The sequence below is a fragment of the Delphinapterus leucas genome, chromosome 2 (genome assembly GCF_059928025.1).
Source record: "Delphinapterus leucas isolate spDelLeu-1000000601 "Yukka" chromosome 2, BTC_Dleu_Yukka2, whole genome shotgun sequence".
In the NCBI taxonomy this organism is placed as follows: domain Eukaryota; kingdom Metazoa; phylum Chordata; class Mammalia; order Artiodactyla; family Monodontidae; genus Delphinapterus; species Delphinapterus leucas.
This window is the reverse complement of record NC_143130.1, coordinates 46,619,446-46,645,339: the sequence shown is the minus strand read 5'-3', so window position 1 is coordinate 46,645,339 and position 25,894 is coordinate 46,619,446.

The following is a 25,894-nucleotide window of genomic DNA, read 5'->3' as shown; positions in this document are numbered from 1 at the left end:
CTTTCTATCCTGTTCCATTGATCTCTATTTCTGTTTTTGTGCCAGTACCATACTCACTTGATTACTGTAGCTTGTGTAGCTTCACTCATGTGAAGTCAGGAAGCCTGATGCCTCCAGCTCCATTTTTCGTTCTCAAGATTGCTTTGGCGATTCGGGGTCTTTCGTGTTTCCATACAAATTGTGGAATTTTTTTGTTCTAGTTCTGTGAAACATGCCAGTGGTAGTTTGATAGGGATTGCATTGAATCTGTAGATTGCTTTGTGTAGTATAGTCATTTTCACAGTGTTGATTCTTACAATCCAAGGACATGGTGTATCTCTCCATCTGTTTGTATCATATTTAATTTCTTTAATTAGTGTCTTATAGTTTTCGGCATACGGGTCTTTGTTTCCTTAGATAAGTTTATTTCTAGGTATCTTATTTTTTTGTTGGAATGGTAAATGGGAGTGGTTTCTTGATTTAACTTTCAGATTTTTCATCATTAGTGTATAGGAATGCAAGAGATTTCTGTGCATTAATTTTGTATCCTGCTACTTTACCAAATTCATTGATTAGCTCTAGTAGTTTTCTGGTAGCATCTTTAGGATTCTCTATGTATAGTATCATGTCATCTGCAAACAGTGACAGCTTTACTTCTTCTTTTCTAATTTGGATTCCTTTTATTTCTTTTTCTTCTCTGATTTCTGTGGCTAAAGCTTCCAAAACTATGTTGAATAATAGTGGTGAGTGTGGGCAACCTTGTCTTTTTCCTAATCTTAGTAGAAATGGTTTCAGTTTTTCACCATTGAGGATGATGTTGGCTATGAGCTTGTCACATATGGCCTTTATTATGTTGAGGTATATTCCTTCTATACCTACTTTCTGGAGGGATTTTTTAAAATCATAAATGGGTGTTGAATTTTGTCAAAAGCTTTCTCTGCATCTATTGAGATGATCATATGGTTTTTATCCTTCAATTTGTTAATATCATTTATCACATTTATTTGTGTATTTTGAAGAATCCTTGCATTCCTGGGATAAACCTCGCTTGATCATGGTGTATGATCTTATTAATGTACTGTTGGGTTATGTTTGTTAGTATTTTGTTCAGGATTCTTGCATCTATGTTCATCAGTGATATTGACTTGTTTTCTTTTTTTTGTGACATCATTGTCTGGTTTTGGTATCAGGGTGATGGTGCCCTCATAGAATGAGTCTGGGAGTGTTCCTCCCTCCGCTCTATTTTAGAAGAGTTTCAGAAGGTTAGGTGTTAGCTCTTCTCTGAATGATTGATAGAATTCGCCTGTGAAGCCATCTGTCCCGGGGCTTTTGTTTGTTGGAAGATTTTTAATCACAGTCTCAATTTCAGTGCTTGTGATTGGTCTGTTTATATTTTCTATTTCTTCTTGGATCACTCTCAGAAGGTTGTGCTTTCTAAGAATTCGTCCATTTCTTCCAGGTTGTCCATTTTATTGGCATATAGTAATATAATGTTTATAGCAATTGTAGTAATTTCTCATGATTCTTTGTATTTCTGCAGTGTCAGTTGTTACTTCTCCTTTTTCATTTCTAATTATATTGATTTGAGTGTTCTCCCTCTTTTTTTGATGAGTCTGTCTAATGTTTTCTCAGTTTGTTTATCTGCTCAAAGAACCAGCTTTTATTTTTATTGATTTTTGTTATCGTTTACTTCAATTCTTTTTCATTTATTTCTGATCTGATCTTTATGATTTTTTTCCTTCTGCTAACTTTGGGATTTTTTTGTTCTTCTTTCTCTAATTGCTTTAGGTGTAAGGTTGGGTTGTTTATTTGACATGTTTCTTGTTCCTTGAGATAGGATTGTATTGCTATAATCTTCTCTCTTAGAACTGTTTTTGATGCATCCCACAGATTTTGGGTCGTGCTTTCATTGTCATTTTTTTCTAGGTAGTTTTTTGATTTCCTCTTTGATATTTTCAGTGATCTCTTGATTATTAAATAGTGTATTTTTAGCCTCCATGTGTTTGTATTTTTTACAGATTTTTCTTATAATTGATATCTAGTCTCATAGCGTTGTGGTTGGAAATGATACCTGATACAATTTCAGTTTTCTTAAATTTACCAAGGCTTGATTTTTGACTCAAGATATGATCTATCCTGGAGAATGTTCCATGAGCACTTGAGAAGAAAGTGTATTCTATTGTTTTGGATGGAATGTCCTATAAATATCAATTAAGTCCACCTTTTTTAATGTATCATTTAAAACTTGTGTTTCCTTATTTATTTTCATTTTGGATGATCTGTCCATTGGTGAAACTAGGGTGTTAAATTCCATTACTATGATTGTTTTTCTATCGGTTTCCCCTTTTATGGCTGTTAGCAATTGCCTTATGTATTGAGGTGCTCCTATGTTGGTTGGTTAAATATTTACAATTGTTATATCTTCTTCTTGGATCAATCCCTTGATCATTATGTAGTGTCCTTCTTTGCCTCTTGTAATAGTCTCTATTTTAAAGTCTCTTTTTTCTGATATGAGAATGGCTACTCCAGCTTTCTTTTGCTTTCCATTTTCATGGAATATCTTTTTCCATCCCCTTACTTTCAGTCTGTATGTGTCCCTGCGTCTGAAGTGGGTCTCTTGTAGACAACGTATATATGGGTCTTGTTTTTGTATCCATTCAGCCAGTCTCTGTCTTTTGTTTGGAGCATTTAATCTATGTACGTTTAAGGTAGTTACCAATATGACAGTTCCTAATTTTCTTAATTGTTTGGGGTTTGTTATTGTAGGTCTTTTCCTTCTCTTGTGTTTCCTGCCTAGAGAAGTTCCTTTAGCATTTGTTGTAAAGCTGGTTTGGTGGTGCTGAATTTTCTTAGCTTTTGCTTGTCTGTAAAGGTTTTAATTTCTCCGTCGAATCTGAATGAGATCCTTGCTGGGTAGAGTAATATTTGTTGTAGATTTTTCCTTTTCATCACTGTAAATATGTCCTGCCACTCTTTTCTGGCTTGCAGAGTTTCTACTGAAAGTTCAGCTGTTAACCTTATGGGGATTCTTTTGAATGTTATTTTTGTTTTTCCCTTGTTGCTTTTAATATTTTTCTGTGTATTCAATTTTTGATAGTGTGATTAATAAGTGTATTGATGTGTTTCTCTTTGTATTTATCCTGTATGAGACTCTCTGTGCTTCCTTGACTTGATTAACTATTTCCTTTCCCAGAGTAGGGAAGTTTTCAACTATAATCTCTTCAAATATTTTCTCAATTCTTTGTTTTTCTCTTATTCTTCTGGAACCCCTATAATTCGGATGTTGGTGCATTTAATTTTGTTCCAGAGGTCTCTGAGACTGCCCTCAATTCTTTTCATTCTTTTTTCTTTATTCTGCTCTGCAGTAGTTACTTCCACCCTTTTATCTTCCAGGTCACTTATCTATTCTTCTACCTCAGTTATTCTGCTATTGATTCCTTGTAGAAAAATTTTAATTTCATTTATTGTGTGGTTCATCATTGTTTGTTTGCTCTTTAGTTCTTCTAGGTCCTTGTTAAACCTTTCTTGTATTTTCTCCATTCTATTTCCAAGATTTTGGATCGTCTTTACTATCATTAGTCTGAATTCTTTTTCAGGTAGGCTGTCTGTTTCCTCATTTGTTTGGTCTGGTGGGTTTTTACCTTGCTCCTTCATCTGCTGTGTATTTCTCTGTCTTTTCATTTTGCTTAACTTCCTGTGTTTGTGGTCTCCTTTTTGCAGGCTGCCTGTTCATAGTTCCCTTTGTTTTTGGTGTCTGCCCCCAGTGGGAAAGTTTTGTTCAGTGGGTTGTTTAGGCTTCCTGGTGGAAGGGACTTGTGCCTGTGTTCTGGTGGATGAGGCTAGATCTTGTCTTTCTGGTGGGCAGAACCACATCAAGTGGTGTGTTTTGTGGTGTCTGTGAACTTATTATGATTTTAAGCAGCTTCTCTGCTAATGGGTGGGGTTGGGTTCCTGTCTTGCTAGTTGTTTGGCCTGGGGTATCCAGCACTGGAGCTTGCTGGTGATTGAGTATAACTGGGTCTTAGCATTGAGATGGAGATCTCTGGGAGAGCTCTTGCCAATTGATATTACATATGTCTTGGAGGTGTCTGGTGGACCAGTGTCATAACTTCATCTCTCCCACCTCAGAGGCTCAGGCCTGACACCCAGCCATAGCACCAAGACCCTGTTAGCCATATGGCTCAGTAGATAAGGGAGAGAAAAAAAAAAGAAAGAGAAAATAATATAAATAATGTTTGTTATTAATATAAAAAATAAATATTAAAATAAAAAAAGTAATTAAAAATGAAAGAAGAGAGCAACCAAACCAATAAACACATCCACCAATGATAATGCGTGCTAAAAACTATACTAAAAAAAAAAAGATAAAAAAAGCCCGGACAGACAGAACCCTAGGAAAAATGGTAAAAGCAAAGCTATACAGACAAAATCACACAAAGAATCATCCACATACACTCTCACAAAAAGAGAAAAAGGGGAAAAAAACCTATATATATAAAAAAGGAAGAGAGCAGCAACCAAATCAATAAATAAATCTACCAATGATAATAAGCTCTAAATACTAAACTATGATAAACATAAAACCAGAAAAAAATTAGATGCAGAAAGCAAACCCCAAGTCTACAGTTGCTCCCAAAGTCCACCGCCTCAATTTTGTGATGATTCCTTGTCTTTTCAAATATTCCAGAGATGCAGCGTACATCATGTTGATTGTGGAGGTGAATCCATTGCTCTGGAGGCTGCACAGAGAACTTTCCCTTTTTTCTCTTTGTTCACACATCTCCTGAGGTTCAGCTTTAGATTTGTCCCACCTCTGCATGCAGGTTGCCCTCTGGCATCTGTTCTTCTCTCAGAAAGGAAGGGGTTAAAGGAGCAGCTGATTGGGGGGCTCTGGCTCACTCATACTGGGGTAGGGAAGGGGTATGGAATGCAGGTGAGCCTGCAGCGGCAGAGGCCAGGGTGATGTTGCACCAGCCTGAGGCACACCATGTGTTCCCTCAGGGAAGTTGTCCCTGGATCACGGGATCCTGGCAGTGGCGGGCTGCACAGGCTCCCAGGAGTGGAGGTGTGGATAGTGATCTGAACTTGCACACAGGCTTCTTGGTGGCTGCAGCAGCAGCCTTAGCATTTCATGCTCGTCTCTGGGGTCCATGCTGATAGCTGCGGCTCGCACCCACCTCTGGAACTCTTTTAGTTAGTGCTCTGAATTCCCTCTCCTCGTGCACCCCGAAAGAGTGGTCTCTTGACTCTTAGGCAGCTCCAGAATTTTTCCTGGACTCCCTCTCGGCTATCTGTGGTGCACTAGCCCCCTTCAGGCTGTGTTCACTCAACCAACCCCCAGTCCTCTCCTTGGGATCTGACCTCCAAAGCCCGAGCCTCAGATCCCAGTCCCACCTGCCCTGGCAGGTGAGCAGACAAGCCTCTCGGGCTGGTGAGTGCTGTTTGGCACCGATCCTCTGTGTGGGAATCTCTCTGCTTTGCCCTCCGCAGCCCTGTTGCTGAGCTTTCCTTCCATGGCTCCGAAGCTTCCCCCTCCCCACTCCCCATCTACACCAGTGAAAGTGTTTTCCTAGTGTGTGGAAACTTTTCCTCCTTCACAGCTCCCTCCCAGAGGTGCAGGTCCCATCCCTATTCTTTTGTCTCTGTTTTTTCTTTTGCTCTATCCAGGTAGGTGGGGAGTTTCTTGCCTTCTGGGAAGTCTGAGGTCTTCTGCCAGCGTTCAGTAGGTGTTCTGTAGGAGTTGTTCCACATGTAGATGTATTTTTGATGAATTTGTGGGGAAGAAGGTGATCTCCATGTCTTACTTCTCTGCTATCTTGAAGGTTCCCCCACCCCCGAGTTTATTTTACACTTACCGCCCACCTCAGTTTGGGCTAACTACATTGCATGTGCTCAGTAACCACATTTGACTAGTGGCTACCATATTCCATGTTGAACAACATTATGACAGATTATCTAGGTATAAAATTTTAGATTGATAGATTCCCCCAGCCGCTTGGGGATAAAATGCTGGCATATATTGATGCTAGTATAAAATACAGTGTCTGATTGCCATTGCTTTGTAGGTGATTTGTGACTTCTTTTCTTTTTTAGTTTTTAATATTTTTTTCCTCCAGTATTTTATACCTTCACTATAATGTTGCTGGAATGAATATTTCTATATTCTTCTGATGAATCTCTGTGCTGTTCAAAGTAAGAACCCGTGTCTTATTAAACTTGGGGACAATTTTCATCCATTTTTGTTCACTAAAACTTCTCTCCATTTTTTCAGTGTCTACTTCTAGAACTGGCATCACATAGATGTTTAATCTTATTCTTCATGTATTCTGATAGCTCTTTAATAATGTCCATCTCTTTTTTTTCTCTACGGTATTAGGAGTATTTCTTTAGTTCTTTCTTCTAGTTGACTTACTTTTCTCATCAGCTACATCTGTCTAATCTGCTTACTGAATATGCACTGGGATTTTCAATTTCAGTGACTAAGTTTTTAATTTCTAAAGCCCCATTAATTCTCTTTAAAATATGTCTTTCCAAAAATTCTGAACTATACTTTCATTATTGTTTTATTGCTTCTTCCATCTCCTTAATTCTTTTGCTTATTTTATAGCCTTTTTCAAACCGTCCTACTAGCTCTGATGCTCCAATTGATGTGTTTGTAGACCCACCCTCATTGTATTTCATTTTCCCATTGGACTTACTTTTATTGTGAATTTATCTCTAGTAGGGTTTTTTGCCTCTGTAATGGGTTGTGGAAGTGTCTATGTAGTGGGATTTTGGGTTTGCTTTAGCAAGTGTTCTGGGAGTTTCACTGGTTCAGGGCTAGATTTGTGTTCCTTTCTCAGCTTGGGGTTTCTTCATTATGTGGCTTAATTTTGGACTATGCACCCATCCATTTCTTACAGTTGACTCATTTTTATTTATCCCTGGACCCAGGAGGACAAGTATTTTTGCCCCTTTCTCAAGATTATGGGTGAAATTTTGTTGTCTTCTTTTAGAAGATGAAGTAGCTCTTATGGATCTAGGTGCAGGGGCTTATACCTAGCTCCCCAACTCCTAGGTTTGACACCTCTCATGGGTTTCAAAACCCTAACCCCTAGAATTTGTCTGGGTTCAGTGCCCATGGGAGCCATAGTCCATGAACCCCTCTTACTGTAGTCACTTAGCTTTGAAGGTTCTTTATCTCTGGAATCTCAGGTTTTCCGTTTCTTGTTTTGTTTTCAAGCTGAGTTTTATAATTTTTTGATAATCCTTTCCCACAATTTCTGTTTGTCACAGAAAGGGGAGCCCCCTATGTATTCTCAGTCTACTATAGAAGGCTTCCGTGTATCACTTTTGTAATCTAAATAAAAGGTAAGAAAAGTCTTTCTTCCAAGTTTTCCACACACTTCATATTCCCTCTGATAGTTTAAACAGTCTTTTCAAAAAGCGTTGTTGAGACAAAAAGTTTTTATAACCATGTTATTAGGTTGTGTTGACAGGTCTAAAAAGAAAACGATTTGTAGGCTTTCTTTGTTAGAGTAGAAAAGAAAAAGTGACAACTATTGGTTTAGAATCAGAGTCCAAATCTTATCCAGACTCTCCAGCTCTGTGACAATGAGCTTTGGGATGTAAGCTCCTGTGAGGGCAGACGTTGCTGTCCTGATCCCAACTTAATACTCTGTTCCTAGCACAAAGTAAGACAACAATAAATCCTTGTTGAATGGGTGAATAGGTAAATAACTTTAATCCTCTGAGCCTTGGTATCCTCATCTGTAAAATAAGAGTAACACTGCTAACATTATGTTGGTGTGCAGTTTAGAGGTGGTGTGTGTAAAGTGCCAGGCACATCATATATGCTAAAAACATATGTGGTTCTAGAAAAGGGAGGACTATGGTTTGATTCAGAGTGATCCATATGAATTATGAGAGATTTTATAACTAGGCTTTTTCACGTTATAGAATATGCTTTGTGAATTTCCCAGTCATTCAGATAGTTTTGTTCACTCTGCATAGCTTCTAATTTATCTACATCTTTTGGCTAAGAAGCCTGTCAAAATGGAATGTAGTTCTCATGGCCTGGTACACAGGGCTCTTATCTCCCTGTCCTTCATGTAATGCCCTTTCACATACTCCTTCCCTCACAATTAACGCTTGTTTTTCTTGTCATTCTTTCACTCTGTAAGGCAGCACCTAGCTTTCCTTCAGCATCCTCTGAATGCTGTATAAAGGTCAATTTGGAATACAATCTTACCCTCCCTCCTTCAGTCCCTCCCTTTTTCCTATAACTATATTGTCTCTGCAATTTGAGGTCATTGCTGAAATATTTTTTATCCTTCACGGGCTTCCAAATGGCTCAAACTCTGTTATTTGCCTTCTTTTTTAAAAGAATATAATTTTGGATCTACATGTAATTTGGACATCTTTGATGAGGGTGATTTATCTGGTCTAGGCTTTTTTTTTTTTTTTTTTTTCTGTACAGTACACGAGCCTCTCTCTGTTGTGGCCTCTCCCGTTGCGGAGCACAGGCTCCGGACGCGCAGGCTCAACAGCCATGGCTCATGGGCCTAGCTGCTCCACAGCATGTGGGATCTTCCCAAACCAGGGCACGAACCTTGTGTCCCCTGCATCGGCAGGTGGACTCTCAACCTCTGCGCCACCAGGGAAGCCCTAGGTTTTTTTTTCTTTTTAATCTATGTGCTGGTTTTCAACTTTTGAACAATCCAACTGCTCTTACACTGTCTACCATATGTCCATGCCTGTGCCAGGTACAGTGGGGGCAAACAACAAAGTTAAATTTTCAATTTCTGACTTTGAGAAGAGTATGGTTTTATTGGGGAACACACCATGGGAGGCATTATAAGACAGTGTCAAATGATGTGTAATAAAGTGGGATATTAGTGGCACATGAATTCAGAGATAAGAGAGATCTTTGGGGCTGGAGTCATCTAGAGTTTCATGAACTTCTTCATATAGAAGTTCTTCAACTGGGCCTTGAAGGAGAGGGAAGATTTGAACAGGCAGGAGGAAGTTACAGATGTGGGGCACAGGTAGCCTCAAGCATGGTGTCCCTGTGGCATAGAGAGGACACTTGCTATTACAGAGGGTCGTTATGGTGGGTGGATTATCGAAGGCCTTTTATAAGATGAGAGGCACTCTTCCCAGAAGAAATCATGTAAAGAAACATTGCAGAAGAAATACCTATGTGCCAGTTTGGATCACTTTTGGTTTTCTAAGTCTTTTATACATCCCAAACCCATATAAACTTCATGCCCACACCGGTTGCTTTGGACTGGCCAGTGTCAATTGGAGAGAATTCGTCCTCTCCATCCCAAGCTGCTCAGTATCCACACATTAAACAGATGCTTTGAATAATGGAGTTTCTGGAAGGGTCTCTACCCTCTCCTTTAACTTGTTCTGGCTACACCTGCTGCTTACACAGCCGTGACAACTGTCCTGAGGGGGCCTCATAGCCCTATGCTAGATTCTGTGTCTCTGGAACCAATTACGATGGTGGGAGCAATTTGAGACTTGTCATTTGGACTAGAGAAAAACTTCTGATAGGGTACAGAAACTGTGTGCTCCGTGGCATCCCCCATGAACCAAGCTCTGACGTGCCCTGGCAGCTCAAGGGTTTGCTGTCCATGGTCACATGGGCTCCTTGAGTCCTAGGAGTGACCAAGTGCAAGCCAGCCATTGGTTAAGAGTAGAACAGTGAAGAAAGATGAGCTCCTTTTCAGTAACAGCTGATTAAAAGAAATATAGCTATCAGTTCCTTAGATACTTTCTTGCTCTTACTGTTATCACTTCCTTGATCCTTCCTCCCCTTCATTCTTAGGAGGGACAAATTCAAGTATTACTTGCTTTTAAGAACTGCTAAAGTGTAAAGAATAGTTCCTACCTCTCAATACAGAGATATCTCAAGTGATTTTCATGAGCAAATGTGTCAGTTTAGGTTAGAACAGGCTAAGGTGAATCAGGAATATTTTACTTTTGGAATGAGTTTGACTTGCTGGGTTTTACTAAACTCTTATATTATCTGCAGGAGGAAGCAATGCTTCACCCAGACCAAGACTCTATGGGATATGAAGGTGCTCAAAGAGCTTTTCATAAAGTCCTTTGGTTTTCTGTCATTATAATGTTTTAAGAGAACTGACATTGACAGCAGGGAGTAGTGTGCTGGGATGAAGTTACTCTTGTTTGAGCTGGAGACCTTAGAAAAGGGGCTACCCTCTGTTTAACTTGAGCAGTCTACATGGTGTGATACAGGTTATTCATGCCCACACACTTGACCTGACCTTGCCCTGGTAACCAGGAAAACAGTGATACTCAGCTTCAAGAGATACTGGAAAGATGACTCAACATAAATCATTCAATTAATTAACAACAGCTGCGGCAATAATAATAAGGGACTTGTGGCTTCTCCAGACTTTCTGAACTTTCTATTATATATGCCATCAAAACTCTTTTGTTTTTCTCTGCCCACTCTGATAGCATAAATGGTGTAGTCGGTAGCTGACATCAGACTCATGCTGTGATATAAATCTAGACCCTGGCTGATTTCATTACTCCTTACTTTACTGCAAGTGATTGCGAGTGGAAAAACAATTGTGTCCATGTAAAAGCTGACCAATGACTAGGTGCCAGGGGCCATATTTGAGAGCCACACCCCTCCTCGAAATTATGCAGAAGTTGTGAATTGGCTACAGGCAATGAAACTTCCAGGACTACAGGAAGCTCACCACTGGAGTACCACCTCTGAGTTTCCAGTCATGGATGTGCTCTGGGACTAGATCCCTAACCATTGATGACAATGCAGTGGCAGCATAAAAATGAGGGTGCTTAGGAGACCCAGAGATGCTACCTGTACTGCTGTACCTTGAATCTTAGCTACTTGTGACAAGCAGCAAATCTCAGGGGCAGCAGTTTGCCTTTTGATTGGAAGTAAAGTTAATCCTTTTTGTGCAACAGATGGTTGTGATGGTTACTTTTGCTTTAGGCAAATCCTTAAGAAGAAAAATAAGCCCACCAGGCCTGGAAGGGAGAAAGTTGCATATTAAGATTTGAACATAATTCCTTAGAAACTGAGCAGGAATTAAGGAGAGATGACCTTTTTTTTAAAAAAAAAAATTGCTCTTGGTGTTTGTTTTGTTTCAGTTTTGTTTTCATTCTAAATAAAGATGACTCTAGGGATCATTACCATGTATTTGAGTGACACTGTTTTTTGGTTCTGTATTCCTGAGTACAGAGCCTACCGGACTGCAGTCCTTTGATTTGGGAATAGACTTAAATGGTATTTCTTTTTCAACCAAGTCCGCCTCTCCTCATCTCCTGGGTCCTGATTACACTTAAGACTGGTTAGGGGGAATGCATTTAAAAACTTTGGATAATACTGTGTTGATCAGAAGATAAATCTGTTTTTGTTGGAGGAAGGAAATATACCAAAAGTATCAAATGTAGCTGGTTAAAGGGCTTGTGGAGGTTTGATCCCACAGTTCTGTATGCTTCACTTATTTACTTACTGAGCATGCATTGGTCTAGGTACTAGCACTACTGCAGGTGCTTGGGATCCATCTGAGCAAAGACTTGGAGGAGGAGAGGGCATTATCCAGTGAAAAATCTGGACAAAGTGCTTCGGGCAGAAGAAACAGCTAGTGAGAAACCTCAAGGCTAGAGAATGCCTAACACGTTCCAAGGATCACTAAGAGACTGGCGTGGCTGGAGTTGGTACACAAGGGGCATGTGAAGTCCAGAGGCAGTGAGGGGCACCAAATCACAGTCTTGTAGGCCACTGAATGTCTTCAGTTTACTCTGGGGGAAGTAGGGAGCCATGCAGTGTTCTGAGCAGAGAAGTGATAGCATCTGACTTACATTTTAAAGGGATTAGTTTGGCTGCTCTGTTACAAAAAGACTGTTAGGGGGCAAAAGAAGCAGGAGAACCAGTTAGAAAGGTATAGCAGTAATCTGAGCCAGGGTGGTAGCACGGAGGCAATGGGAAGTGGCAGATTCTAGGCATATCCTGACGGTAGAACTAGCTTGGGCTCCTGATGTATTGGGTATGGGAAAAAGAGAGAAGAGGATGACTATGTTTTTGGCCTCACCGCCTGGAGTATGGAGTGGGCATCATTAAGAGAGGGGAAACTGAGATGAAATTAGGCTTTGGGGGAAAATGATCAGGAATTTGTTTTTGGATATGTTGTGTATGAGGTATCTATTAGACATGAAGATGAATGCCTGATTTGTAGGAGTTGGGTATGACTCTGGAGCTAGGGTGAGAGGCTGGGCTAGAGATATAAGTGTGAGAGTCATAAGCAAATGAATGGCATTAAATCCTTTGAACCAGCTTGGGTGGAGGAGACACAGGGGCCAAGGACTTGAGCCATGGGTCACTCCAACATTGAATGTTGGAAGAGGGGGAAGAGGAAGAAGTTGTGAAGGAGAATGAGACAGTACTGCTAGGGAGATAGGGAAGTAGGAGGAAAACTAAGCATGGTGTCCCAGAAGCTATATGAAGGAGAGAGTACTGCAGATACAAGAAGAGGACTGAGGGTAGAATCAGACAGCCGACATAGGCATCGATTTGTTCAGTTTTGGGTAAAGGAGAGCAAAGAAACAGGTTGACAGTCAGTAGAGGAGGAAGTTGGGTCAAGAAAAGGATTTTTTAAAGAAGAGAGAAAGAACCACAAGTTTGCATGTCAGTGACAATGATCCAATAAAGAGAAATTGTTGATGCAGAGGAGAGACAGGAAAGAATCACTGCAATGCTTTGAGTGTCCTGCTGGCCGGAATGTGGATTAGATGCTGAGCGATCTAGAAGCCATCTTGGGCCATGAGGTGTCAGAAGGAGCCTGGATTCCTAATCATAGATCTGCCATATAAGGTCTGGGCTGCCTATTTCTGGACCAACATTTTACGTTTATGAGAAATAAACCTCTTTTCTTCCAACATGTCCTTAAGAAAAATTTCAAATATATAGAACACTTGAAAGAATTGTATAGTAAATATCTAGCACCTACTTTCTATAATTAACATTTTTCTATACTTGTTCTACCACTTATCTATCTATCCATCCCTCTATCCACTGATCCATCTTATTTTTGGCACATTCCAAAGTAACTATCAGACATCAATACCTTCCACCCCTATATACCCCCTAAACATTGTGTACCACTACCCAGAGTTTAATATCTGTTTACAGTTCTTATTTTTCTTTTGAGATAAAATTGACATAAAATGATATACTCATATTTCACTGTAATATTTGATTTCGACAGATGTATACACCTGTATGAAACAAATCCTCATCAACATGTAGAAAACTATCATGATTCCAGAAAGTTTCCTCATGCCCTTACACAATAAACCCTTGCTTCCACCGCCCTCTTCAGAGGCAGCTATTGTTTTTTAATCATATATTAATTTTTCCTGTTTTAAAACATCATATAAATGGAATCATGTTGTATGTACTCTCTTGTATAGGACTGTCTTTCACGTGAAAAAATGTTTTCAGAGTAAGCCATGATGTTGCATTTACCAGTAGTTCACTCCTTTCTGTTGGTGAGCAATATTCTATTAGATGAATATATTAAAGTTTGTTTATCCATTCTCTGGATGGACACCTGGTTAAATTGCAGTTTTTGCCAACTATGAACAAACCTATTATGAACATTCTTTACAATTTATGGACATGTGTTTTCATTTTCTTGCATGAAATTTTGGGATCATAGAATAGGTATAAGCTTAGTTTCATAAGAAATTATCAGAACTTTTTTCAGAGTATTGCACTATTTTACATTCCTACCAACAATGTATGCAGGTTCCAGTTGCTCCACAACTTTTAAAAAATTTAATTTCTAATTTAATTTATTTGTTTCTCCACATCTTTACCAACATTAGGTTTTATCAGTCTTTTTAAATTTTAGCTACTCTAGTGAGTGTATAAGTGGTATTTGCACTTCCCTGATAGCTAATGATGTCAAGCATATTTTTATACGCTTATCAGCCATACATGTATCTTCCTTTGTGAAGTAGTTGTTCACATATTTTTCCCATTTATTTGGTGGCTTGACTTACTGAGTTTGTATTGAGTTGCTGCAGTTGTCAGATATTTGTTTTGTAAATATTTCTCTATCTACGGATTGTCCATAAATTTTCTTAATTATGTCTTTTGATATTAAAAGTTATTGATAAAGTCTAATTTATCAAATTTTTCTCGTTTATGGTTACTGCTCACTGTGTCACATCTAAAAAACTTTTGTCTACCCACAGGTTGCAAAGATATTCTAAGTTTTTCAAGAAGCTTTATAATTTCAGTTTTTACAGTTAGGTTTATGATGCATCTTGAATTAGTATTTGGGTATGATATGAGGTAGAGGGTCAAGATTCATTGTTTTTCATATGAATATTTAGTTGTTTTACCCCCAATAGTTGAAAATGGTGTATTACTTCACTTATTTACTTTTCAATTTCTCTCAGCAATGTTTTATAATTTTCAATATAGAGGTCTTCTGTGTCTTTTTATTTTATATTATAGTTCATTTACAATGTTGCATTCATTTCAGGTGTATGGCAAAGTGATTTAATTATCCATATACATATATCTATTCTTTTTCAGATTCTTTTTCCATATAGCTTATTACAGATTACTGAATAGAGTTCCCGGTGTTATACAGTAGGTCCTTGTTGATTATCTAATTTATATAAAGTAGTTTGTATATGTTAACTCCAGATTGCTAATTTATCCCTCCTCCCACCTTTCCCCTTTGGTAACCATAGCTTTGTTTTCAAACTCTGAGTCTCTTTCTGTCTTGTAAATAAGTTCATTTTTAAAGATTCTACATATAAGTGATATCAAATGATATTTGTCTTTCTCTGTCCAGCTTACTTCACTTAGTATGATAATCTCTAAGTCCATCCATGTTGCTGTAAATGGCATTATTTCATTCTTTTTTATGGCTGAGTAATAGCCCATTGTATATATGCAGCACATTTTCTTTATCCATTTTTCTGTCGATGGGCATTCAGGTTGCTTCCATGTCTTGACTATTGTACTTAGTGCTGCAATGAACATTGGGCATGTATCATTTCAAATTATGGTTTTCTCTGGATATATGCACAGGAGTGGGATTTCTGGATCATATGGTAGTTCTATTTTTAGTTTTTTCTTTTTTTTTTTTTTCAGTATGTGGGCCTCTCACTGTTGTGGCCTCTCCCGTTGCGGAACACAGACTCCAGGTGCGCAGGCTCAATGGCCATGGCTCACGGGCCTAGCTGCTCTGTGGCATGTGGGATCTTCCCGGACTGGGGCACAAACCCATGTCCCCTGCATCGGCAGGTGGACTCTCAACAACTGTGCCACCAGGAAAGCCCTATTTTTAGCTTTTGGATGAACCTTCATACTGTTCTCCATAATGGTTGTACCAATTTATAGTGTAGGAGGGTTCCCTTTTCTCCACATCCTCTCCAGCATTTGTTGTTTGTAGATATTTGACGATGGCTATTCTGACTGGTGTGAGGTGATACCTCGCTGGAGTTTTGGTTTGCATTTCTCTAATAGTTACCGATGTTGAGCATCTTTTCATGTGCTTTTTTGCCATCTGTATGTCTACTTTGGAGAAATGTCTACTTAGGTCTTCATACATTTTTTGATTGGGTTGTCTGAGCTACATGAGCTATTTGTAAATTTTGGAGGTTAATTTCTAGTTGGTAGCTTCGTTTGCAAATACTTTCTCCCATTCTGTGGGTTGTCTTTTCATTTTGTTTATGGTTTCCTTTGCTGTGCAAAAGCTTTTAAGTTTAATTAGGTCCCATTTGTTTATTTTTGTTTTTATTTCCATTACTCTAGGAGGTGGATCCAAAAAGAAATTGTTGCAATTTATGTCGAAGTGTGTTCTGCCTATTTTTTCCTCAAAGAGTTTTACAGGATCTGGTCTTACATTCAGGTCTTTAATCCATTTTGAGTTTATTTTTTGTGTATGGTGTTAGAGAATGTTCTAATTTCATTCTTTTACATGTAGCTGTCCAGTTTTCCCAGCACCACTTGTTGAAGAGACTGTCTTTTCTCCATTGTATATTCTTGCCTTCTTTGTTGTAGATTAATTGACCATAGGTGCATGTGCTTATTTCTGGGCTTTCTATCTTTTTCCATTGATCTATAAGTCTGTGTTTGTGCCATTCCCACACTGTTTTCATTACTGTAACTTTGTAGTAGTTTTTTAAGTCTGGGAGTCTGATTCCTCCAGCTCCATTTTTCTTAAGATTGCTTTGGCAATTTGAGCTCTTTTGCGTTTCTATACAAATTGTAAATGTTTTTGTTCTAGTTCTGTGAAAATTGCCATTGGTAATTTGATAGGGATTGCATTGAATCTGTAGATTGTTTTGGGTAGTATAGTCATTTTGATAATATTAATTCTTCCAATCCAAAAGCATGGTATATCTCTCCATCTGTTTGAGTCATCTTTGATTTCTTTACCAGTATCTTATAATTTTCAGAGTACAGGTCTTTTGCCTCCTTAGGTAGGTTTATTCCTAGGTATTTATTTCTTTTTGATGTGATGGTAAATGGATGGTAAATCCATTCCTTAATTTCTCTTTCTGATCTTTCATTGTTAGTGTATAGAAATGCAAGAGATTTCTATGTATTAATTTTATATCTTGCAACCTTACCAAACTCATTGATGAGCTGTAACAGTTTTCTGGTAGCATCTTTAGAATTTTCTATGTATAGTATCATGTTTTCTGCAAACAGTGACAGTTTTACTTCTTTTCCAAATTTGGATTCCCTTTATTTCTTTTTCTTCTGATTACCGTGGCTAGGACTTTCTAAACTATGTTGAATGAAAGTGATGAGGTTGGACATCCTTGTCCTATTCCTGATCTTAGAGGAAATGCTTTCAGTTTTTCACTGTTGAGTATGATGCTAGCTGTAGGTTTGTCATACTTGGCCTTTATTATGTTGAGGTAGATTTCCTCTATGTTCACTTTCTGGAGAGTTTTTGTCATAAATTGGTGTTGAATTTTGCCCAAAGCATTTTCTGCATCTATTGATGATCACATAGTTTTAATTCAATTTGTTAATGTGGTGTTTAACACTGACTGATTTGTGGATATTGAAAAATCTTTGCATCCCTGGGATTAAATCCCACTTGATCATGGTGTTTGATCCTTTTAATGTATTGTTGGATTCAGATTGCTAGTATTTTGTTGAGGATTTTTTCATCTATGTTCCTCAGACATATTGGATTATAACTTTCTTTTTTGTGGTATCTTTGGTTTTTGTATCAGGGTGATGGTGGCCTCATAGAATGGTTTGGCAGTGTTTCCTTCCTCTACAATTTTTTGGAATAGTTTCAGAAGGATAGGTGTTAACTCTTTTCTAAATGTTTGATAGCATTCGCCTGTGAAGCCATCTGGTCTTGGACTTTTGTGTGGAAGTTTTTTAATCACAGTTTCAATTTCTGTACTTGTGATTGTTTTGTTCATACTTTCTATTTCATCCTGGTTCAGTCTTGTAAGATTGTACCTTTCTAAGAATTTGTCCATTTCTTCTAGGCTGTCCATTTTATTGGCATATAGTTACTTGTAGTAGTGTCTTATGATCCTTTGTATTTCTGTGGTGTCAGTTGTAAACTTCTTTTTCATTTCTAATTTTATTGCTTTGAGCCCTCTTCCCTTTTTTCTTGATGAGTCCAGCTAAAGGTTCAGCAATTTCATTTATCTTCTCAAAGAACCAGCTTTTAGTTTCATTGGTTTTTCCTATTGCTCTCTTTGACTCTATTTCATTTATTTCTGCTCTTATTTCATGCTTTCTTTCTATCTACTAAGTTTGTATTTTGTTTGTTCTTCTTTCTGTAGTTGCTTTAGTGTAAGTTTAGGTTGTTTGAGATTTTTCTTATTTCCTGAGGTAAGGTTGCATTGCTATTAACTTCCCTGTTAGAATTACCTTTGCTGCATCCCATAGGTTTTGGATCATCATGTTTTCATTTTCATTTGTCTCTAGGTATTTTTTTAAATTTCCTGTTTGATTTCTTCAGTGATTCATTGGTTGTGTAGTGACATATTGTTTAGCCGCTATGTGTTTGTGTGTTGCTTTTTTATTTTTTTTTTTACAGTTTTTAAAATTGTAGTTGACTTCTAATCTCATAGTGCTCTAGTCAGAAAAGATGCTTGATATGATTTCAGTTTTCTTAAATTTACTGAGACTTGATTTGTGGCCCAGCATGTGATCCGTCCTGGAGAATGTTCCCTGTGCACTTGAGAAGAATGTGTATTCTGCCACTTTTGGATGGAATGTTATATAAATACAATACAATTAAGTCCACTGATCTGTCATTTAAGGCCTGTGTTTCCTCATTGATTTTCTGCCAGGATGATCTGTCCATTGATGAAAGTGGGGTGTTAAAGACTCCCACTATTATTGTGTTACTGTCGATTTCCCCTTTTATGTCTGTTAGCAGTGCCTTATATATTGAGGTGCTCCTATGTTGGGTGCAAATATATTTACCATTGGTATATCTTCTTGGATTGTTCCCTTGATCTTTTTGTAGTATCCTTCTTTGTCCCTTGTAACAGTCTTTATTTTAAAGTCTATTTTGTCTGATATAAGTATTGCTACTCCAGCTTTCTTTTGATTTCCATTTGCATGGAATATCTTTTTCTATCCCCTCACTTTTAGCATGTATGTGACCCTAGGTCTGAAGTGGTCTCTTGTAGACTGCATATATACAGGTCTTGTTTTTGTATCCATTCAGCTAGTCTATGTCTTTTGGTTGCAGCATTTAATCCATTTACATTTAAGGTAATTATTGATATGTACCTTCTTATTGCCATCTTTTTAATTCTTTTGGATTTGTTTTTGTAGGTCATTTTTCTTCCCTTCCTCTTGTGTTCTCTTGTGATTGATGACTATCTTTTTTTTTTTTTTTGCGGTACGCGGGCCTCTCACTGCTGTGGCCTCTCCTGTTGCAGAGCACAGGCTCCGGATGTGCAGGCTCAGCAGCCATGGCTCACGGGCCCAGCCACTTCACGGCATGTGATCTTCCTGGACTGGGGCACGAACCCGTGTCCCCTGCATCAGCAGGCGGACTTTCAACCACTGCGCCATCAGGGAAGCCCTTGATGACTATCTTTAGTGTTGTATTTTGATTGCTTTTTCTTTTTTGTGTGTGTATTGTAGATTTTTGTTTTGCAGTTACCATGAGGTTTTAATATAGCAGTCTATATCCATACAAGAGTGTTTTAATTTTCCAGTCTCTTAACTTCAAATGCATTTCATTATCCTGCATTTGTACTCTCCTCTTCTCTTGATTGCTCGTTTTGATATCATATTTGTGTGAGGATGATTTCCTACCTTTACTGTATGTTTGCCTTTACCAGTGAGCTTTCCCATTTGTACTTATTTCTGGTTGTGGCCTTTTGTTTTCCATCTAGAGAAGTTCCTTTAGCATTTGGTGTAAAGCTGGCTTTGTGGTGCTGAATTCTCTTAGCTTTTGTTTGTCTGTAAAGTTTTTGATTTCTCCAAATCTGAATGAGAGCCTTGCTGGGTAGAGTATTCTTGGTTATAGTTTTTCCCTTTCATCACTTTAAGTATATCATGCCACTCCCTTCTGGCCTGCAGAGTTTCTGCTGAAAAATCAGCTAATAACGTTATGGGGTTTCCCTTGCATGTTATTTGTTACTTTTCCCTTGTTGCTTTTAATATTTTCTCTTTGTTTTTAATTTTTGTCAATTTTATAGGTATCTTGGCATGTTCCTCCTTGGGTTTATCCTGTATGGGACTCTCTGTGTTTCCTGAAATTGAGTCAGTGTTTCCTTTCACATGTTAAGGAAGTTTTTGGCTATTATCTCTTCAAATATTTTCTCAGGCCCTTTCTCTCATGACCTTCTGGGTCCCCTGTAATGAGAATGGTAGTTTATTTAATGCTGTCCCAGGGGTCGCTGGACTGTCCTCATTTCTTTTCATTCTTTTTTCTTTGTTCTGCGCAGTGACTTCCACCAGTGTGTCTTCCAGCTCACTTATTTGTTCTTCTGCCTCATTTATTTGGCTATTGATTCCTTCTAGTGTATTTTTAATTTCAGTTATTGTTCATCTGTTTGTTTATTCTTGAAAGCTTCTAGCTCTTTATTAAACATTTCTTGTATCCTCTCGGTCTGTGCCTCCATTCTTTTCCAAGATCTTGGATCATCTTTACTATCATTCTGAATTCATTTTCAGGTAGATTGCCTATCTCAACCTCACTTAGTTCTTCTGTGGTTTTATCTTGTTTCTTCATCTGGAACATATTTCTCTGCCATCTCATTCTTCTAACTTTCTGTGTTTTGTGGTCTCCATTCCTCAAGCTGCAGAATCGTAATTCTTTGTCCTAGTGTCTGCCCCCTGGTGGGTGGGTTTGTTCCAGGGGCTCGTGAGTGGAGGTAGGTCTTGTCTCTCTGGTGGGCAGGGCCATGTCAGTGGGTGTGTTTATAGGTGGCTGTTGGCTCAGGATGAATTTAAGAAGCCTGTCCGCTGATGGGTGAGGATGTGTTCCCACCCTGTTGGTTGTTTGGCCTGGAGCATCCCAGCAATGGAGTCTGCAAGCTGTTGGGTGGGTCCATGTCTCAGTGCCCAAGTGGCAACCTCCAGGAGAGCTCATGCTGATGAGTATTCCCTGGGGCATCTGCCACCAGTGTCCTTGACCCCATGGTGAGCCACAGCCCACCCCTGCCAACCCCAGAGACCCTCCAAGATCCACAGGTAGGTCTGACCCAGGTCTGGGCCAGACCTACCTGTGGATCTTGGAGGGTGTCACTGGCCTTATGGTGTCACTGCTTTGCCCTGGGTCCGAGTGCATGTGAAGTCTTGTGTGCATGCTCCAAGAGTAGAGTCTCTGTTTCCCCCAGTCCTGTGGAGCTCCTAGACTCAAGCCCTACTGGCCTACAAAGCCATATGCTCTAGGGGCTCCTCTTCCCAATGCCAGACCCTCAGACTGGGGAGCCTGATGTGGGGCTCAGAACTCACTCCTGTGGGAGTAACTTGGCAATATAATTATGATCCAGTTTGTGGGTCACCCACCTGGTGGGTATGGGACTTTATTATATCATGAAAGTGTCCCTCCTACTGTCTCATTGTGGTTTCTTCTTTGTCTTTGAGTGTAGAATCTTTTTTTGGTAGGTTTAAGTTTTTTTTGTCGATGGTTGTTCAACAGTTAGTTGTGATATTGGTGTTTTCGTGACAGGAAGTGAGCTCAAGTCCTCTACTCCTCCATCTTGTCTCTCGTCCCTCTATCATGTGCCTTTTGTTTATAAACTAAATCCTAAGCATTTTGGATTTTTGATGCTATTAAAAATTCTTTCCGTTTTTCAATTGTTTGCACACTAGCATATATAATACAACTGATTTGCATATTTATATGGTTTGATCTTGCTAAATTCACTTATTCTAGTTGTTAGATTCCTTAGGATTTTCTATATAAACAATCATGTCATCTTCTAACAAAGACTATATATTTTTTAAACTTGTTACAATGAGGCTTTATGTTACTTGCAACAGTAATTAATCCTAATTACAGGAGTAGCACTAATTTAATTTGATAAAGAACCAGTGCCAAACACAATGAAGCTCATTTCAGTATTAGTTTCTAAAACTGCTTCTGATGAGGTGTTCAACAATAGAGGATTAGTTCAATAAATTTATGGTACATAAATTTATGATGAAATATTATTCAGCCGTTAAAAATCTTGTTCTTAGATGATCTTTAAGGGCATGGAAAAACGCTGATGTATTATGTGGAGAAAAAAGAAAACCCAAATACAAAATAATCAGAATGAACCATTATGTTGTATTCAAAAACAATTTCAAAATCTTTGCCTTTATACATCAAAGGTAGACTCATGTGGGTCTACAGTCAGTCTGGAATTCAGTCTGATTGTGTCCTACCATTTTGTGACTCCAGCATTTGAGATAGGTGGTTCCTGTAGTTGCTGCCATAGAGGAACAGAGACGAGAATAGCCAGAAAGTGATATAGTTAACTTCTCACAATTCATTTATGCAAACAAGTCCTGTGGCCCTTTCCAACTGCAAGGGGCTAAGATGGTCACTTTATCACCAGGAGAGGAAAAGACCCCAATAGTGGTGAATATCAGTCATGTCCTCTGCAGTATGATTCCAGTCTTTCATCCAAATGTATTATAAAGTTAATAATATTGTGCTAGACAGAAAATATATCTGCGACCACATTTGCACTACAGTCTACAAGCCTCCAATCCTTGACTTAGATGTAGAAATTTACACCAAATCAGTGTTCAAGATAAAAATTCTAGGTCAAGGCTTCTTTTGAAACAGACAAGTCTGTTCCCTATGTCTATGAGCCTGTTTCTGTTTCATAGATAAGTTCATTTGTGGCATGTTTTAGATTCCATATATAAGTGATATCATATGATATTTGTCTTGCTCTTTCTGACTTAATTCACTTAGTATGATCATTTCCAGGTCCATCCATGTTGCTATGAATGGCATTATTTCATTATTTTTTATGTCTGAGTAATATTCCATTGTATATATGTACCCATTTATCTTTACCTATTCATCTGTTGATGGACATTTATGTTGTTCCATGTCTTGGCCATTGTGAATAGTGCTGCTATGAACATAGGGGTACATGTATCTTTTGAATTATAGTTTTGTCTGGATATATTCCCAGGAGTGGGATTGCTGGATCATATGGTAATTCTCTTTTTAGTTTTCTGAGGAACCTCCATACTGTTTTCCATAGCAGCTGCACCAACTTACATTCCCACCAATGGTATAGGAGGGTTTCCTTTTCTCTACACTCTCTCCAGCATTTGTTATTTGTAGACTATTTTTTCTTTATTTTTCTTTTATTGGGGTATAGTTGTTTTACAGTGTTGTGTTAGTTTCTACTGTACAGTGAAGTGGAGTTCCCTGTGCTATACAGCAGTTTCTCATTAGTTGTCTATTTTATACATATTAGTGTATATATGTCAATCTCAATCTCCCAATTCATCCCACCCCACCCCTCTTTCCCTTCTTGGTGTCCATACATTTGTTCTCTACATCTGTGTCTCTATTTCTCCCTTGTAAACTGGTTCATCTGTACCATTTTTCTAGATTCCACATACATGTGTTAATATACAATATTTACTTTTCTCTTTCTGGCTTACTTCACTCTGTAAGACAGTCCTGAGGTCCATCCACATCTCTACAAATGACCCAATTTCATTCCTTTTTATGGCTGAGTAATATTCCATTGTATATATGTACCACATCTTCTTTATCCATTCATCTGTTGATGGACATCTAGGTTGCTGCCATGACCTGGCTATTGTAAATAGTACTGCAATGAATATTGGGGTGCATGTGTCTTTTTGCATTATGGTTTTCTCTGGGTATATTCCCAGTAGTGGGCTTGCTGGGTCATATGGTAATTCTATTTTTAGTTTTTTTAAGGAACCTCCATACTATCCTCCATAGTGATTGTATCAATTTACATCCCTACCAACAGTGCAAGAGGGTTCCCTTTTCTCCACACCTTCTCCAGCATTTATTGTTTGTAGACTTTTTAATGATGGCCATTCTGACTTGTGTGAGGTGGTACCTCATTGTAGTTTAGAATTGCATTTCTCTAATAATTGGTGACACTGAGCATCTTTTCATGTGCCTGTTGGCCATCTGTACGTCTTCTTTGGAGAAATGTTTATGTAGGTCTTCTGCCCATTTTTTGATTGGGTGGTTTGTTTTTTTTGTTGAGTTGTGTGAGCTGTTTGTATATTTTGGTAATTAAGCCCTTGTCAGTCCCCTCATTTGTAAATATTTTCTCCTGTTCCATAGGTTGTGTTTTCATTTTGTTTATGGTTTTCTTTGCTGTTCAAAAGCTTCTAAGTTTGATTAGGTCCCATTTGTTTATTTTTGTTTTTATTTCTATTTCCTTGGGAGACTGACCTGAGAAAACATTGGTAAAATTTATGTCAGAGAATGTTTTGCCTATGATCTCTTCTAGGAGTTTTATGGTATCATGTCTTATGTTTAAGTCTTTAAGCTATTTTGAGTTTATTTTCATGCAAGGTGTAAGGATGTGTTCTAACTTCATTGATTTACATGCATTTGTCCAACTTTCCCAGCACCACTTTCTGAAAAGACTGTCTTTTTCCCATTTTATATTCTTGCCTTCTTAATTGATTAATTGACCATAGGTGTGTGAGTTTATTTCTGGGATCTCTATTCTGTGCCATTGATCCGTATGTCTGGTTTTGTGCCAATGCCACACTATTTTGATTACTGTAGCTTTGTACTATTGTCTGAAGTCTGGGAGGGTTATGCCTCCTGCTTTGTTCTCTTTGTTCTTTTTCCTCAGGATTCCTTCAGCAATCCTGTGTCTTTTATGTTTCTATATAAATTTTAGGATTATTTGTTCTAATGCTGTGTAAAATGTCATGGGTAATTTGATAGAGATTGCATTAAATCTGTAGATTGCTTTAGGTAGTATATGGTCATTTTAACAATATTAATTCTTCCAATCCAAGAGCATGGGATATCATTCCATTTCTTTGAATTATTTTTAATTTCCTTTATTAATGTTTTATAGTTCTCAGCATGTTAAGTCTTTCACCTCCTCCTCATGTTTATTTTTAAGTATTTTATATTTTTTGTGTGACTTTACAAGGTTTTGTTCTTTTATATTCCCTTTCTGATATTTCAGTGTTATTATAAAGAAATGCAACTGATTTCTCTACATTAATCTTGTATCCTGCTACCTTGCTGAATTCATTTGTCAGTTCTAGTAGTTTTTGTGTGTAGTCTTTAGGGTTTTCTACATATAGTATCATGTCATCTGCATATAGTGACAATTTTATCTATTCCTTTCCAATTTGGATACGTTTTTGTCCAATTGCTGTTGTTAGGATTTTCAATACTATGTTGAATAGAATTGGTGAGAGTGGATATCCTTGTCTTGTTCCAGATTTTGCTAGGAAGGCTTTCAGCTTTTCACCATTGAGTATTATATTGGCTGTGGGTTTGTCATAAATAGCTTTTAATATGTTGAGATAATGTTCCCTGTATATCCACTTTGCTAAGAGTTTTTATCATGAATAGATATTGAATTTTGTCAAATGTTTTTCTGCATCTGTTGAGATGATCAAGTGGTTTTTGTCTTTTCTTTTGTTGATGTGGTGTATCACTTTGATTTTATATATGTTGAGCCATCCTTGTAAGCTTGGGATGAATCTAACTTGGTTGTAGTGAATGATCTTTTTTATGTGTTGTTGGATTTGGTTTGCTAGTATTTTGTTGAGAATTTTTGCATCTATGTTCATCAAAGATACTGGCCTGTAATTTTCTTTTTTTCGGTGGTATTTTATCTGGTTTTGGTATCAGGGTGATGTTGGCTTCATAGAATGTCTTTGAGAGTGTTCCTTCCTCTTCAACCTTTTGGAATAGTTTGAGAAGGATTGGTAAGTGTTCTTCTTTGTATGTTTGGTAGAATTCTCCTGTGAAGCCATGTGGTCCTGAACTTTTGTTTGTAGGGAGTTTTCCATTACAGTTTCTATTTCACTTCTAGTGATCGGTCTGTTCAAATTATTTTTTCTTCATTCAGTTTTGTGGGCTGCATGTTTCTAGAAAGTTGTCCGTTTCTTCTAGATTGTCAAAATTGTTGGCATATAATTCTTCCTAGTGTTCTTTTATGTATTTTTTTGTATTTCTGCAGTATTGTTTAATATTTCTCCTTTTTCATTTCTTATTTTTGTTTATTTGGGTTCTTTTTCTGTTCTTCTTGGTGAGTGTGGCCAGAGGTTTGTCAATTTTGTTTACCCTTTCAAGGAAGCAGTTCTTAGTTTTATTGACTTTTTAATCTCTATTTCCTCTCTGCTCTTTATTATTTCCTCCCTTCTGCTGACTTTAGTTTTGTTTGTTCCTCTTTCTCTATTCTTTTATGTGGTAGGTTA